Source organism: Phasianus colchicus, chromosome 18 (assembly GCF_987193195.1).
Source record: "Phasianus colchicus chromosome 18, bPhaCol1.hap1.1, whole genome shotgun sequence".
Taxonomy (NCBI): Eukaryota; Metazoa; Chordata; class Aves; order Galliformes; family Phasianidae; genus Phasianus; species Phasianus colchicus.
This window is the reverse complement of record NC_143453.1, coordinates 11,599,707-11,617,895: the sequence shown is the minus strand read 5'-3', so window position 1 is coordinate 11,617,895 and position 18,189 is coordinate 11,599,707. Positions and strand designations below refer to the sequence as shown.

The 18,189-nt window shown below is 48.3% G+C and overlaps 1 protein-coding gene across 24 annotated transcripts in view; it reads right to left on the bottom strand.

Moving 5' to 3' along the window:
• FBRSL1 (fibrosin like 1) overlaps positions 1 to 18,189 on the bottom strand; it is a 417,340-nt gene that overhangs the window by 264,013 nt on the left and 135,138 nt on the right. Inside the window, exon 1 of one of the 24 annotated variants that reach the window (XM_090152707.1) lies at positions 12,153 to 14,727. The exons of the other annotated variants lie outside the window; for them this stretch is intronic. The gene's annotated coding sequence lies outside the window, so the exon portion shown is untranslated. Of the gene's footprint in view, positions 1 to 12,152; positions 14,728 to 18,189 lie in introns of those variants that run through there. 24 annotated transcript variants of the gene reach the window in all.

Here is an 18,189-nt window from a genome sequence, read left to right as displayed (position 1 = left end):
TGAAGAAAGAGCTGACTGGCAGATGCCAAGTAAAACTCTTTGGGGGGATTAAAAAAAAAAAAGCTGTGAGAAAGCAATAGTATCTCACTCTCTGGGAGATAAGGAGGAGTGTGCTCTCCACAAACTCCACGTCCCGCAGCCGCGGCTGTGCAGCGATCCATTAACACTCCGCGTGCTCCACGGATTGAAAAGAACATTTAATACATCTGTCGGAGCACAGAGACAGAGTAAATATCCTTATCGTTCCAGTTACTGTAAATAACACTTAAGTGCAAGTCAAATATTAGCTGTATTCAGCACAGCATCATAACAAAACAGGCACTGCTAACATTATGGTCCCAAACTGTGTTATTCTTAATTAACATCTGACATATATCTGCTTTTGCAATCACCCATTACTGATTAAATGACAAGGCACAATGTCAGATGCGTAATCTGATTGGTTAGTACTCAGTTACCAAGGTGTTACATTTTGAAATTGCCTGTGAATTGATTTCTTTTATTGAATTAATAAGTGTTATCATACTGTACAGAAGGTAAAATTGCTACTGAATGTGAGCGATAACATATAATTACAGAAAATCAAATCCTAATCTGCAGAGCCAAGCCAGGTGTCAACATTTTAATTGTAGTTAGGGAAGCGCAGTGGCACCGGTGAGTGGGGGAAGGGAAGAGCTCAAGCAGGGGAAATATAGGAAGCAGCTCGAGTTCGGAGTGAGAGCCGCCCTGAGGGATGTCAAGCACTTGGGCATGCAAAAATATTGTCCTTTTGTTTTTCATTTTAGATGATCTCACACACTGGGACAACAGACTGCCATCCAGGGCCAAGCCTCTCTGCATCTTATGTTTGCATTTTTGGGAAAACCTTTCTGAAAAATTTTAGGATACAGAAGCATAAAATACATAAATTATGCACCTCCCTGGTTCTTTCCTTAGAAAAATAAAGACCCCTCTTTTCCCCAGAGCTATCGAGTCCCTGCTAGGTGACAGCACAGCCTCCTGCTACAAATAAAACCTCAGAATTTTATTAATTTCAGTAGCTTTACACACTGTTCCAATGAAAAACATCTTTTCCCACAGCCTCCTGGCTGCTCTCCTGCTGGTTTGCATTCCAACACTGCACTAACCCGACTGCCCGAGCACCTCTACTGACGGCACGGAGTTGCTGTGACCCCTCACGCAGACACTTACATCCACCAGTTCCAATGGATTTCCTCCATATCAGCTGTTAAAGCAATTTGAGTGTCCATGCTGATGGCTCACACCGGTTTACCTATGTGTACTCAGAGAACGATGGAGCAATTTCTTTGGATTCAGGAGGCTGACAGAGCCCCAGCTCGTGAGGAGGAGCTCCCCAACCACAACCCCCCCCGATGTGGATCCCCACATGTGGGCCATGCCCAAAGCCCGGCTGTGCCACCCCTGCCCAGGCACCACTGCCTTCCAAGTGGCTGCACCTCCACCTCCTGCCAACCGCTCCTTCCCAGGTCTGTGCTCCCCATGCTGTTCCTCTCTCCTTCCTGAGCTGCTCCTTTCATGATGCTCTCGTTTCGAACCCTCTCTTTGGAGAAGGGACGCAGCCCGCAGAACAGACGTCCATGCAGTAGGAAGCACCAAGGCATGCACACAGAGCGTTCAAAGACCACGCTAATTCCCTGCTGCACCAGCTACCAATTTGCAGAACATCTGCTCACATCATCAGCTTTTTCTTTTGTTTAGGGATAAAGAGGATAAAGAGGTTAAACCATCCTGCTTGTACACAGAGAAGTTAAAAACCATGCTACCACCATGCTGCTGGCAAGACAGCCCGGCAGCAGGATAGCATGTAAGGATTTAACAGGAGCCTCTTAGCAAATTAATTCCTTCTATGACCATGTTTTCAGGGTAACAGCGACACTTCCCTCTTTGAATTGCAAGGCCCTGGGCTTCTCTGTAACATCACCAGGACAGCAAGTGTCTTATGGATAACACAGCCAAGGAACACAGCAGCTAACAGCTTGTGACCCCACAAGCTCACGAGCCAAGCATGCACCCTGCACACGTGGTGCTCCAGAGCAGCTGGGCAGGCTGTGCTGCATGCAGAGCCCCGACTGCACAGAGCAGTCACTGCTGCAGAGAGCGGGCAGACAGCACACCTGCAGTGTGAGATGCCTCTGGGCTCTGCGCGCTGCCTCCAGTGCTCCCTTCCTGAGACACACCGTGCAAAAAGCTTGCTGCCAGCGCTGATGCCACGACTTCCTGCCTCCTTTGTGTCAAATGCTGCTTGTGGGTTTTTTTCTTTTTTTCTTTTTCTTTTTTCCTTTTCTAATTCCCTTCAATTCTACTGTGCAAAACCACAGTTCCAGCCACCCCACACCTTGTTGTTCTGGGGTGGGGGAGAAGACTCCCAGGATGCATTTTCTTTCAGTAATCTCCTGTATATTGCTGCAGCTGACTTGGGCACCTACTTAATCTGCGACCTTACAGCTCCTGTCAAGCACGCTGTGACCCCCCTCTAGACTCATCCTATCCATTACCGAATTTTCATTTTTATTAAGCTCAGCAGAGACTTCTTTCCCTCTCCTCCAGGAAGCATGAATTCTCCGGTGTCATTTATTCCACAAATGATTTATACCAAGAGCCTGTCAACTACAGGAGGCACTTACTTGTGCTTACTATACCTGCAAGTAGCTCTGTCCTTTCCGGGTCATTACTAATAAAGCACTTATCCCTCATACAAGCACCAGTGCCTCCCTGTGCTCTCGCAGGTATTTATCTGAGCACTTCAGAGCCCTCAGCGGATTTATCCTCGCAGCACTCTGCCGGGCTGGGCACTGCCATGATTCCTGCTCTGCAGATGAAGAGTGAGACTCAGGCTGAGCTCCGTGCTGCCCGCAGGAGGCTCAGCACCCTGCAGCTCCCAGCCCATTATCCTTCCTGCTGCATCCCACAGCTGCTCCCCCAAAACTCCCCACAGCTCACCCCCAGTTCTCTGCAGTCCCCCCCAGCCCCATATGGGCAGCTCCAGCCAGCAGAAGGCTTCAGTCCACGGTTGTTCCTCATTCATGAAGTGCTCAGGGAACAGCACTGGGAACCCAGAGGCCCCAGTTGTTCCCCCGGCCTTGTACCTGCTCACTGATGACTCCTGGGATGAAGGCTCCTCTGGCTCAGCAATGCTCACTCTGCAGCCAACAAGGTTCCATGAACAATGGCAGAACAAACAGATTTGTCTTGCAGCTAGAGTGCCAAGACAAGCAAGGAACAAAGCTGGGGGCCAACTGTAACACCACCGACTGGCAGCCAGCCCTCTTTCCAGCTCCTTACAAATATTGGTCCCAGTTTTCCACCCTCTTTGCAGTATTTCTGGGCAGACCACAACATCCCCAAAACATCGATGTGTGGCTGTGTGGCCCAGAGCGTGCCCTGCTCAGCTGGGGACCTCTGTTCTGCTCCTCTTCCTCTTCATCACACGCAGGGCTGAGAAACCTGTTGCTGCTGCTTCTCCAGCAAGCCCTGAAGCCAACTGGCAAGCCAGAGTTTAACCTCACAGCTGCTGAATATAGTTGGATTAAAACACACTGGCCAAGCAAAATATTGCTTTTAAAATGTAATTTATGTTTGGCACTGAACGCATTGGGAGAATTCAGAGCAATTTGCACTACAGACCAGCCAGTAACCCCGCACAAAAAGCACTTTGATGCCCCTGATTTACATCCGAGAGCCTTAATGCATTTTGGAAACAGGCAGCAGAGTAAGAAGCCACTGTGCTAATCCTAACTGATGTAAGGATGCTGAAAACACTTAATTGCTTCTAATTCATTGTAAAATTCTGCTTCGCTGCAGACTCTCCTCTAAATCCAAGAAGTTACAATGAGATTATGGAAAAAATGAGGACACTGCCTGAAAAGGTCATCATAACTTGCCAGAATCGATCTGAAAACCCTCCTTATTGGTCCCATTACATGCCCAGAGGTTTACTTTTGGCAGGGTGGGGGGAAAACGAAGGCATGATGCAGGACATGTCTCTGCTTCCATTTCTGATGGTCTTACCTGAACCTCATGCAGCTTCACACTTCACTACCAGGCTGCACGTGCATTCATTCACACATACATCCATGCTCAATCTCTTGCAACGAAAACAGTTTCCTCACCACAATGAAGTCACTTCAAAGCAGTCTGCTCCCACTGAGGTGAATGGGAGATTCTCCTCCCGGAGCAGTTTTACCAGGAGCTGGTCTGCTTCAGGGCAAGGCTCACTTGTTGATCAGGGCTCAGCAGGAAAACGGAGAACAGCTCACTTCTACTGATTACATCCATTCCCCAAATAATTTGAAATTAATCCTGCAATTTAATTCCAAGCTGCCTTGCTGCCGAAGGAGGAAAGGTTCTTGTGGAAGCGACACAGGTGAATTACATTTGCTCAACAGTTTCAGCACTAAATAATCCGCACATAACTCAGCTCACTCGAAAGGTACGCCGCCGCGATCCGGCATAAAATACGGCTCTGCTAAGCCAAAAAAGATAAAGCAGGGATTCCTTCATACTTAAAGGAGAAACAGTGAAGGATTTCATATTTTAATGAGATACAGATGCCGACCACTGAATAAATCACTCTGCCTATAATTAAAGACTCCTCTGATGTCTGACGACTCTTCCTGTCATGAAAACTCCTGGACACTATTTCATCTCCTTCCCAAGCTTGATTTCAGACTGAAAGAGGGGGGATCCAAATGTTGATGTCACCCCAGACACCACTTACAGTCTCCATTTCCCATCTGAAGAACTTGGTATTCATTTGTCTTTTTTCTTTTCTTTCTTTTTAATGAGTGTTCAAGCACTTGGACTGGAAGGCAAGTATGAAGCGTCACCAAGGGACCGTGGTCCTTCCCAGCCCCGTACATCAGCACTTCACACAGAACAGCAGTATTTCAATTAGAGATGCTTGCAAGGTTAGTGAGATGCAAAGGATGAAAACAGAAAACTTAACATTCAAGTAAAGAAAGAAAATAAGAATATTTTACAAGGACATCCCTGGGCGGAGGGGTGCAAGGAAAGCTCTCATGGGCACTGAGGCTTCATGAGATGCCCAAAGGCTTCTGCTCACCTGCCTGCCAACATGACCAAAACAACTCTGTTTGCCATTTAAGCCATTTGTCTGGAATACTTCAACTTATTCTGCAATTTCTTTATGCTGCTTTTGAGTTTCAAGTCATTAAGGAGCCCGTGATTTAGCTACCTTAATCTCTTCCTGCATTTCCCATCTGTACTCTCCATTAAGAGCTCATACATACACTATTATGTTTATTCTCTCAAACTTCCAACTCTTCCCCTCTTCTTTTTCACCACAACTCCCATGCAAGGGCTGAATTCCAGTTACATGTGAGTGCGTATTTGTTTTGGGAGCTTTGGGTTCAGGGGATGAGCATGGAGACTTTGAGCATTTGGAAGAAATTTCTCCGACCAAGCACCTCGGCCAAACCTGCCCTGCCACTAAGCATCACCTCAAAATAGAATACACAAACAATTATGGGGGGTGGGGGAGAAATGAAGAATCTTTCAGACTCTTGGAAGGACATGCATGCCCAGAGCATCTGATTTTCTGGCTTAGTGCCCTTTGGAGAGGCTGCAGAATCCTTCCCACTGCGGGCACAAGACACAATGAAGGATCCCAGTGCAGGCTGTAAAATTCTGCATGCTGTCCCAGACAATTCACACCTTTCCAAATGATGCTACTTCACTCCTTGAATACAGAAAGTCCAGCCTGAAGAGGCAGCCCTGCCCCCAGTGCTCCACCAAACACCTTCAGCTGGCTGTACTGATCCACATTTCAGCTCCTGGTTTATTTTTGCTTTCTAGTTTCTTTCCATTCGTGCCGTGCTTCTCCATGTAGTATTAAATCGACAGTGACAGACTGTCACCCTTTCTCCAAATTCACTAAACTGTTTAATAATATAATTTTTAGAAGCAGATCTGTGACTCACACACACGCACACACACACACCAAGGCAAAATAAAGATGACAGCGCATTTGAACAAGGCAGCAATAAAACACTGAGAGTAATAAAGAATAAAAATGCTATATCAGGTTGTCATGGGAACCAGCATCCAAGGACTCCAGGTAACATTGTAAAACATGCCACTGAGCATAAAGCAGCTAAGCAGGTTAAGGGGTTATTTATTAGGCTGCAACACGCTGCGCAGTGCCCTCTGGTGAGAGCAGCAGACAGAAGGGTCCAAGCCCCAGGCAGGGGCAGGAGCTGCATTGCCAACAAGGGCACCATGGGCAGCAAGGGCACCAAGGGCAGGGCTGCACGCAGGCTGACACTGGGACACGTGCATGTGCCAGCTGCCAGCTCTGTGCTGGGTGAGTCAGGAGCACACGAAGCGACCTGCGTGGGGCTGCAGGGCACACCTAAGCAGCTGGGCCCCGCCGTTCTCCACCATGTGCTGCTTTTCTTGCCGAGGGCAATGGGACTCGCTAGATGAAAGATGGAGCAGGGATGGGTAAGGATTTTCTTAAGGACCAAAAGCGTAAGTGTTCCATGACTAGAAATTTCAATAGAATTAGGAGCAGCTCTCTACAGAGAGCAGCTGCAGAACCAGGCTCGTGTTCCCTGGAGCACCGGCTCAGCAAACACAGTGTGCCCACAAGGAATTCTGAGAAGGAACTCAATGAGGGGAGCAATCCACGAGCAAAGCAAGCAGCTGGTAAGGCCATCCCGAGTGTCCCTTCCTACCAGAGGCAAAAGCACAGACACCAGCCATGGAATGCTCACCCTGACAGAACAAGCTCCTGCCTGCTGCCTGTGCAATGTGAGGGTGCTGTGAGGTGCCTGGAGTGCCTTGCAACAAGGCTCTGCCTTACCTGGAGGTCAGTGGCTGACAGCTGCTTTGTCACTCCAACCCCAGCTGCTTTTCTCTAATGCATACATTCCACACTGTTATGACAAAGCACGATGCTCAACTATCAACCCCTGCCAACAAACACCACACTGCTGGGATGCCAACGCCTTCTGCCAGTTGCATTCAGCAAGCAGCAGACACCCGTGTCTCTTCCCAGGTGCCAATACCTAACCATAGCATTTATTCTGGGCAGATGGGTTGTGTTCAAATACCACAGCTCAGGACTTTCTTTCTTCCCAAAAATGCTGCTAATATTCCATATAGATTAGCTGGGATCAGAGCTGACACCATCTCACTCCATCCTTCCTATTACATCTACAACAACAGAAATCGTAACACAGAGATCAAGCAGTTTTTAAGGTCCCCAAAGCCTTGCCTAGCACAAGGCATGCTCAGATTAATGTTTTCCATCAAGAAAGCCAGCCAATTCGGCCCCATACTCAGCAGCACTTGCAGCACAGCTCGGTGCCGCCAGGGCTGTGGTCCCCACAGGGCTCTGCTGACAGCCATGTCCCATCCCCATAACTGCTGTGTGCCTGGCACAGGCTGGGTCTGCCAGCTGGCTGCAGAGCTACCGGAAAGAGTGGGGGCTGGAACCCACAGCCTGCCTCTCCTCATTTTTCCCCAGCACTGTTCAAGCTGTCAATTCAATTCTCCCCCCACTAAGTGGCACCAATGCACCGCAAACCACAATGAAAACATCTGTACAGACGGCTTACAAATAAATACTCCCCATCTCCTGAGCCCAGCCCTCAGCGGGGGAATCAGAAGCATGGGGACCGCAGTGCTGCAGCCAGAGCCCTGTGCCAGCCCCAGCCCCAGCTCCATCCCAGCCCTGGCCCTGCCCCACACACACCCAGCAACTGCGATAAGAGGAGGGCAGCTCAGCTTGCAAGAGAAAGGTGAAAAGGCAGATAGGTGTTCACTGCAGCCAATGCCTGTTCTTGATGACACAGGCACGGCAGAGGAACTCGGGGCAGGGCCAGCAGCTGTATGCTCAGTCCTCTGTACATCTCAGGGAGCTCCAGTTTACTACAGCCAGGAAATGGCCATGCCAATGATGACATCCACTTATGTTTTATCACAATGCAAGAGCAGAAACTAATAGGGAGAAATGACTAGGAAATATCTTCCTCACCAGCTCACTGTGAGTAGCAACAACCAAAACCATTACAGAACACATACATCACTATGGAAAAAAGTACTTCACTCGTACCAATACAACTGGGAAACCTCAGCACCCTGAATTCAAACCAGGGAATAAAACAACCCCATTGGTCCCAGAACATCACACTGGACACCTGGCCATCACATCACTACGGATGCAGGCTTGCTCCTCCATGCTCCCTCTCCCCTCCCGCATGCAGTCCCAGCAGCTGATCGCACTGCTGCTTGTAGCAGGCTGAAGTAATTAAGCTTAACCCAAGTCTGGTGGGAGTCCCAGGGAAAGCCAGTGATCCACAGGCACAACACGCTGTTATTTATAGCTGATTAAATTCTATTTATCTACATTTAAACGGTGCAGGAGATGGGAGAGATCCCAATACACATCTGTGTCTTATTAGAAACACCAGCTGTGTGTGGTAGCTTGAAGTTTGCTTTTTTTTTTTTTTTTGCATCAGTTTACCTCCTTGTTACTAAACCAGAATGTCATGAAGGAAATACTAAGCTGATATCCCTTTCTCAGAGCTTTGAGCCAAAACATCCAGATAGCAGCAGTGGGACATCCATCCTCTGCAAAGCCACGCAGCAGGGAGGACTGGCACAGACAGCTCTCAGCCCCCAGCAGTGAGCTCCCACGGGGCACTGAGCCGCCTGCTGCCCAAACCGCTCCTGTGCTGCAGCACCTCCGGCTCCTCGGCAGCCCCAAGCCGTGCTGCTAAGAGATTCTGGGTGTGGTGACACTAACAGAGCGTTAAGCCTCCAGATGGATTGTGGCTGGAGGGAACCTGGGATATTTCCACATTCTTCCTGAGAAAGGCAATGCAGGCACCCCTTTGTTTTGCTGTGAGGCACGTGGTAATTTGGCATCACCCTCCGAGCTCTGAAATTGGCTGGAACAAAACAAATGTTGAGCTTTCACTAAGAAGGAAAAAACAAAGAGTATTGTCTCAGATGTGAAAATACAGCCCGCGAGTGCCTGAACACAATTAAGAAGAATCTAATCCAGTGCTCATTAAGTACCTTGGTTGCCGGGTAGCTTATTTGTTCATTCGATTATATTTGATAACTGGAATAGTTTGGAGTTATGTTTCTGCAGTGGTTGATCTTTTGCTCTCCAGCTCTGCTGCACGGCTCCCCACGGAAATAACACAGCCACCCCATGCCTCACTCCAGGATTCCCAAAAACAGCCTGATCCTTTTTAACTTTGCCCTATTTAACTACTGTGCCATCTCACTGAGTACCAACCATGGTTTACATCACAACTCTGAGAACCTCTCCACTGGAGCACCTAATTAACACACAAACCCAACAAGCTGTCATCACATCACAAAGCTAATCTTCACTATCTCAGATTTAATCTGTTCCTGGACGGGAACCAGAGCCCCAGCACAGACGCTGCCCCAGTAAAACCTTGCCATGGAGAGGCTATCATCCACATTTAAACAACACCATTTTAGCTCACAGTGATCTCATAAAACTGACATTTTGGGATAAGACCAGCACACAGAACTACCAGCCTTTAACTGCTTGTTTCTCTTACTGATGCTTTTAGATGATGCCTTTCGTCAGCCGCAAGCTTACACTAACATGCACACAGCGAGACAACTAACAAAAACATTTCCTCCCATATTACAGGAAAAACGAAGCATTTCAGGTTAAAAACAGAGAAAAAAGAACAAAAACAACCGCCAGCAAAGCAAAGTCTGGTTATTCCAGAGTACAGCCTCCCCGGTACTTTGTGTTGCAATTATTTACATATCCCAGATAGGCAAACTGACGTGGTCCAAAGTTTTGTCATGGACTCTGTAGAACATACAGGCACTTCTGCCAACTGGAGCACACAACCACTCCGACATCCTAAGTCTCTGCAAATATCTGACATTATATCAGATACTGAATTCTGTAAATACAATTAGTACACAAGGCACGTAATTATGGCAACAGGCACTTCTTCCCCGCGCTTATTTCTTAACGCTTGAAGCCCACTCTTCTGGACAGCCTCAAGGCACCTGTAGACAAGGGATGCTGGGTTGTGCTGCTCTGCTACTGAGCCTGCTGAGTATGACCAGAAATCCAAATGCAAGGAGTACTAGAGAGGGTTTTCACAACAGAAATCTATTTTTTCAGCCCCCCGCATTCCCACTTTCTAACCAAAGCTCTACAACTTCAGTGTTGCCCCCACTGCTCATTTGAGTTATCTAAGTTTCCCTGCTTCCTCTTAAAAACAATCCGTGTATTTTAGAAATCCTAAAGGACACAGCCTTTCAAACAGGAGAAAGCTGCCAAGTGCCTCATTTCGCAGGAGAAAGGCAGAACCAATCCACGGCCACGCAGCTCTGCTGCTGGCTGCTTTTCATCCGACCCTTATGAAGAACCCCAGCGTCACAGCCCCACTTGTGCCCCAGCACCGCACCACAGCAGGAGGCGCTCCCCAGGCGCCCGCCATTGCCTGTCTGCAAAAAACAAATTCAGCAACACACGTCCAACATCAGAATGACTATAAGCAGTATGTATAAAACCCCTCTGACAAACAGTCAGGAGATTTTTAAGGGCTGATATCGTACATCTCCATGAAGCAGACTGGGGTAAGCTAGCACTCCTACAGGCGCCCTGTGCCAGGAAGCACCGTGGCACCGCGCGCTGTGTGCCCAGCTCCGCACTGCTGGGAAGGGTGTGTGGGTACCTCACTGCTGCTCTTCTTCCCCTGGGCAGCACCGTCTGAGCCCCAGCACGGCTCCCAGAGGCACAGGAAGAAGCAAAAGAAGTGAACAAAAAATCGCCGTGGCCTAAACTCAGCCGCAGCTCCTCGGCGGCTCGCTGAGCCCCAGCAAGTGCCAGCAGTTTCAAAAGAGCTCTAATCTCTCAACTGTTATCGAGCTTTTATCACACTCCAGTTCTTATCTAAACCAAACAATCACTAGAACAGCAGCTGATAAGGCATCCTGACAAGGTAATTTCAGCAATTAAAATCCCCAGCTACAGCCATCCCCACGGAGAACATTTCAGAGCTCTCTGCAGTGTGAGCTCCCATCTCGCCCGGCTCTCCCAGCCCTGGCCCTGCAGTGTCAGAGCAGCACTGTGCACAGCAGCACTGCTGGGACGGCCCTGGGTTCTCACTCACGTGTCCCAAGGTGGGATGGGCTTAGGAGCTCTGTAGTCTCACATCTCCAGAAACAAAACCCCAAAGCCACCTCAGCTGGATGGAAGCATTGGCTGACCCAATGCAATTCCTTCCTGCCACCAGCCACTGCCTTGACCCGATTCCACATTCTTCCACTCCTTATGCTGGACAAGTGGTGCTCACACCCCAGTGCACCCACAGTGCTCCAAAGCTCCCAGCAATGCAGCACCGTGCAGCTCCACCACACTGCTCCTCCACTCAGCTCCCCCAGCTGAACTTTCAAATCCAGGAAAGGGAATTGAAGATTTCTTGCAATATGCACACGGGGAAAAAAAAGAAAGAAAAAAAGTAAACCAGACACTGCGGAAAACAAGCAAGAAATGCCTTCACTCAGGATGGGAAAAGCTTTTACACCCTATTTCAAAAACTTTCTTCAATCAAAATTTAATGAATCAAGAGACAAAACAGATGCAAAAGCCCATTTTGCTCTATAAATCACTGTGTCTGGCATGCAAAATGAAAACTAATTTGTTCAAATTGCAAGACTTAAACGTGGTTATAGAAATAATAGAGTGTCTTCAGATTTTAATCAGAAAGAATATATCTCAAGTTTCAGAACAAACTGCTCCACTCAATCAGAAGCAGAACATCTATAAATACATCATTCTCTTTAGTCCAAAAAGCAAACGAGTTATTTCCTCTCTGCCACAGCATGAAGGCAGAGGGGTTTCTCTTCTACAGACCTGAGGCTGGGCAGCGCTCTGTTTCCAGCACAGCGCACAGCCGGCACTGCCTGCACACAGAGCCCCAGGGGTGAGCGCCGCCCTGGAGGCACAGCGCAGCTACAGGCAGCGCAGAAAGGAAGCCGTCACCTCACCTGAAAGAGATGCGCAGCTTAAACCCAAGTGCTGTGGGTAACTCGGGCCGGCCATCGCATTCAGATGGATCTCAGCGTCTGACGTTTGGCAAAGACGCTGCACTTACCCGGCTCCTGCAGGACAGACGGACGCTGCAGCCCCGCAGCAGCCGGAGCGCACAGCTGCCCCCGCCCCAACGGTCACAGCAGGCCTTTATGGCAGATGCTAAGCACACTTATCGCAGAGCAACTGTGCCCTGGAAGCTCAATGGAGCAGCACTGCTTATCAAAGCGACGGCTTATCAGGAAACCTAACAAAAATAAAGGTTACACCATACGGTCTCCTCCTTTTTACCTCTGCTCCATCAAGGTGCGACTCCAGTTAAAGCTGCACTGCTCACACTTTCTGACTTGCTTCCTCCTTGCCTGCCCTTGGAAGAAAAGCCCCAGCTCTGGAGTTGTCCCCTGCAGAATGCTGCTGCCAGTGACACACGCGCCCACAACCCAGAGCTTGTCACCCAACCCAAGAACAAGGATATGCAGCTCCATCATCTGTTGTTGACGACGCTTCATTCTGAGCTGGATAACCTCGAAGCAGCAGCACCCACTTGTATTCAGAGACGGGGACTGATTTTAATCAGCATTACCCTATTCGCTGCAGTGGCATTTGTGAGGTTTTCAGAGCACAGAGCTCATTTCTGTGCCATCACCAAACGCAGTCAGCATTTTCCTCAGAAGCTGAAAACACGCCTTCCTTCCCTGCTATGCTGCTGCACACAGCCGAGCACCCACTCCTCAGGGCAAAGCAGAAATGCAGCTTGGCCACTCTTCATCATAAGTTTCACAGAAGGACTACGTGTGGAAATTACTCCAAACTGAGGCAGGATGTGAATTTTAAAAGGGCAATCAATAGTGTTCCTTTCCGACAAGATCTCTCCAGCTCAGCTCAACACACGTGCTGGGGCTTCTCAGGCCAATCCTCCTCATAACTGGGCTCCTGCCCTGCAGCCTGCCCCCTCGGCTGCGCTCCCAGCCCCGCTCTGGCATCTGGAAGAACTCCTCTATTGATTAGCTGCCTTTTTTTCTTTTTATATATCAGTATTAAAATCTTTTTCTAAAAGCTACTCATCTGCTCTTTCAATACTATTGACAGCTTCTCTGCTGAAAAGAACTATGAAAGCATTCCTTTTTCTATTTAACTCATTGCCATATAAGCGTGCACTGACCTCGTGGATGATCTATGTAAGCTGTTGCTACCTAGCCACGTTAAATTTAGCTCTAATGCAATGCACTCACGTCTCAGCAAACTCATAAACACCAACCCTCCATGATAAGCAAGCAATAAAGCCTGTCCTTTATTACCACCAAGGTAATTCATACTTTAATATATCTATTATTTCAGCACTAAGATTATTTTACCGCGGCACATGAATTTATCATGAAGGAAATAAAAGCAGAAAATGCATGAGAAATTCTGTAGCAAAATTCAGAATAAACTCTGGAAACTGAAAGGAGTATAGATACAGAAGAAAAAGATTGCTTCAAATGACATTATTTCTCATGGTGTTGCTGGGATCATTTGAAGAAGGCCAAGAGAAAACATTCTGACCCCACATGCCGTCTTACACTATCAAAGCAGCAGCATTCAATTGCTCACTTTGCAGCCACCTGAGGGACACGATTTCCAGGTCCCGAAACACAAAACTGTGGCAGGCAAAGAGCTGCAGTCAGAGCCAATGTCTTATTTCTGATCACAGCTTCTCATTACTGCAGAATGCGAACGGATGAAGGATGTCAGGTAGTCATGAGAACCCAACTTATGCACAGAACCAGAGGGTGAGTCAGCCACCTGCTGTAGGCCACAACAGCTGAGCGTCACAGCTCCTTCCCATCCCTCATCTCGGCATTCTGGAACCTGCAATACTGCCATTAGCACTGCTGATATTCAGCGCCACACAGCACAGCTGTCGCCCAACACCCCCAGCAACGTTCTGTGCTACATGGCATTTCTTCATCCACACTGACGTGATTCCCAAATCACAGAGGACTCAGAAATACAGTGTATATGTTGATCCTGCAGCCGGTACATCAGCAATGTGGGCTTACCAGACTTGAAAGCAGTCTGGATGCTCACCATGACCCCCCGCAGCATTCCCTGCCAGCCCACCTGCACAGCCCCACGCCTTCCTCTGGCTAACACAGCCCTGTGCTTCCTGCTGCACAGCACACTTTGTGCTTTGGTACAAAAAGACCAAGAAATGATCAAAGCCAAGAAAGGAAAATGTATAAAAACCGGGTAAGTGAAAGCTGCAGTATGGGACAGTTGCTGGGACAGGTTAATCATTAACAGGCAGTTCTTGTCATCCCCTAAATCTTTAAAAATGTTTAACTAGGAGATAGAAGGAAAGCACATGGCTGAGTCTTCTTTCCCTTTTGCACAGGAGGAAGCAGGGGTAAGGAGCGAGCTCTTAAAGCAGCAGGGAAAGGAGCCGGACGCTGGACAACCTGCTTCTGCCTTCTCATTCCTCCTCTGAGATCTGAAGTGCTCTCCTCTAGATTATTCTATTATAAATCCTGATCAGGAAGGCAAAAATCAGCCTCTTTTAAGGGGTAATGTTCTTACTCATGATCTAAAAAGCCCTCGTGCTACAGGGGACAAAATAAACGACTGACCTTTGATGTTTTGCAAAGCTCAATAAATGACAACAAATAGGAAGCAAAATTGTATCATGCACCAATAAACTGTAAATTATTTTATGATATGAGAGGTTATTTAATTTAAAACTATAACTATTAAGAAAAGCGATAAGAGATAAGGAAGGTAAAGACTCAGGGACTTTTCAGCCTCGTATCTTATCACTTCTGGTGTAATATTAACCCACCTGATCCACAGTATCCCAGTTATTTTGTGGTCTTTCCACAGTTGAAAACAATTAGCAAATGTGAAGTATCCAGAACTTTGTTCAGCTGTACCACAAAAGCAACACTATCTCGGGTCTGATCATGTATTCAAACTACAGTAGCACCAATGTCAGCACGATGTTAATCCTTTCGACTGTTGCTGTTGAACTTGTGCGGACTTTGACTTTGCTCAGACATGGAAATGTGAACTCTTACTCCTCCTATACAGTCTGCCCACTCTTTTAATTCACTTGGCACAGATTAGTAAACTGCTTTCTAATTGCTTGGAAACCTCTCTAACGCTTTCCAGCAGCCATGGGCTGATGTTAAAAGTCCACACTCATCCTAAGAAAGGTGACGGCGTGTCTCATAAAATGACAGAATGGTTTGGTTTGGAAGAGAGCTTTAAAGATCACCTCGTTCCAACCCCCTGCTATAGGCAGGGACACCTCCCTCTGGACCAGGTTGCCCACAGCCCCAACCAGCCATCACACAGATTATTGAGGGATGGAGTTACTGCCATGCACATCCATCTGCACCCCAAAGATAACCAATTTACCGACTAGACCACACACTCACTGTTAAAGCTTTTCTTTAACTTGCATCATTATTGATTTTCACTGAAGAAGTCATGATTTATCCTAGCTTGCAGGGCCTGAAGTCTAAAACCTCTTTAATTTGCAGGCAGTTTCATCCATAAACAACACAGCAGAGGAGCACTGCTTAATTAATCCCCTACCACAACCCAGTGGTGGGCTCAGCTCTCAGGAACAGCTGTGGCTGGGCAGGAGCTCCGGGCAGCACACGGGGCATGCAGGTTGGACACACGGAGTCACCATCCTCTCCTCTAAATCCTCTGTTCTGCAGACGTTTGTTCATATCAGTAACCCCACCAAGTCCCTCGCACACCCAGCAAAGTGGCTGTGCACACCTGGGCTGTGGGGAGAAAACCAGCCTGGCCAAAATAAAAGCACTACAACAAACGCAGCTCAGTGCCGTCCTAACGCGCACTTGTCCAGCTGTACGGGAGCAGCAGGCAGAAAGCCAGCTGGAAAAGGGCAGGAGTGCTTGTCTATAGCAGTGCCAGCCCAGGGCTTACATAAAACCAGGCTCAGAGCGTGCAATAAATGCGCCCTGCAGAGCAATAGGGAGCAAACTCTTTCAGGAGGTGGCTGCTCGGTGGTGATTTTTTGCCAACAGAGCGAGAGCATTATTTTCCCTGATGGCAACAGTTACATTAAAGTAAAAGGCGAGGCAAATAAAATGCAATTTGCACTCACACATGCTCTTCTCTCCCTGCAGAAAGCTGTCTTCAGCCATTTTAAGCTCTAAAAGCTGCTTGGCTGAGTCTCACTGGTGCTGCCCAAAATAAGGTGTTTCAACATGTGCTTATGTTGCAAACAACATTCAAAAGCTTTTCCTTTTGTTGCAACATGGAACCAAAACAAACTTGGAAAGCTCAGAAGCTGCAACAAAACAGATTTGTCGCTCTCCCAGGCAGCTCTAATCCCCACGCTGTGGGAGCCCATGCTGGAGCCAGCTCCGTTCTGCTTGGGGCTGCAGGGGCTGCACTTCAGGGCTCATCTTGGAAGCCCACTACAGCTCCTTCACACAGTGCACCCAGAGCCTCTGCGATGAGGAGATGGGTGAGGATCAAACACCTGCTATTTCTCAAGGAAAAAGAATATCCTGCTTTTCCCCAGTGGAGGGTGGATGGGGAAAAACAAGGCGGGGTGCAGCTACCATTACACCACACAATGAGCTATTTCATTAGCTTGAGAAGAGTTACTTCATTAACAACGCTGCAGCTGCAGAGCACAGGGCTCCACACTGGCTCTGCTGCCAGAGCCCTGCCCAGCGACAGCAATGGTGGCTGCTTCTGGTTCAAACACCCACCTGAGTCCAAAGCTGGGCTGGCTCGAGCTGCTGGGCAACTTCTCATCAGCACAGCTCTCCCAAGGGGATCTCCTCTTGGCGAGGGCCCCAAGCAGCCTGCAGCAGCATTGCAGGACAGTGTTTCTGTATTCCTCCCCACCAACCTCGATGAAGATGACAGCAGCCCTCTAAGAACCACCAATGCTAAGGATTTGCTCAAGAGCATTCAGGTTACAAAATGTGACCATTTCCTAAGTATTTATCAAGCCCACCTAGCAAGGGAAGCAGAACGCCCGGAAGCAAACACAAAGGGCACATGGGGATGGGAGGTTCCCTTTCCCTATGCCTTTCCACAGTGTGCCCCTCCTGCCCTCTGGCCTGGGTTTCCACAGATCCCTCCCCAGGCTGCACACAGCATCCTTGAGCTCATATGGTACTCCTCTCATCCACCCTTGAAGAAGAGACCGACCCTGTATCAGTGGTGGCACAAAGCCTGTGGCCATTCAGACGTGACACAGGGCATGGAGAGGGACCAACAGTGCTCCCAGGTAAGCTGTGATCACACACAGCCACCAGCATGAGAGCTGGAGGGGCAAACTTTCCTAGCCCAGCACTGAGCTTCCCCACCAGCCTGCAGCAGCTCTGCCGAGGGCCAAGCTTCAGCCTCTGACGAATTCAGCACTGCTTTCTGAATCAGGATTGCCAAAAAAATGGAGCCAATGCATGCAGATGCTCACACTCGGGCTGGGCTGCTTGCACCCCCAGCTAGTGTGTCACCGCACAGCCAGCAAACCCAGCCCACAGCCCAGCACTGCACAGCCTGCGGGCCGGGCGAAACGAGCAGCAGCTGTAGAACGATGTGCTCATTTCATTTATCTGGGTTCAACACAGATATGGCAGAAGCTGAGAGAAAAGACAGTTGAGAAAATGACTCCGCACACATTTAAAAACCTTCTGAACTCTCTTTCTTTCTATGCAATCAGCCTAATTACACTTATGTAGAAGTCTAATTACACCTCTGCATTAGCTACCAGTGAAGTGTTTCTTGGGTTATTTCTGAGCAGCCTACAATTAAATGAGCCTCATCCATTAAGTGACACTTTGTGTGTGTAGTCTTAGTGCTCCAATTATGTACCTCAAATCAGCCCCTGAAAATCCTCCTTGCTGCCAAAGATATCCCTGTGAAAAACGAGGGATATCGGAGGTGTCTGGAAAAGCACCGCTGACACGCAGAACAAACGCTGTTATGCAAAACCCTGCGTTTTATTTAAATCTGTGCAGCTCGAGATGCAAACCAGGCTCGTTTCACTACATGGCTCTGCTTTTCGTTTATTAACTATTCTGCATGAAATCCATTTCTAGATGATTTCACTCAAGTTCATAAACCAT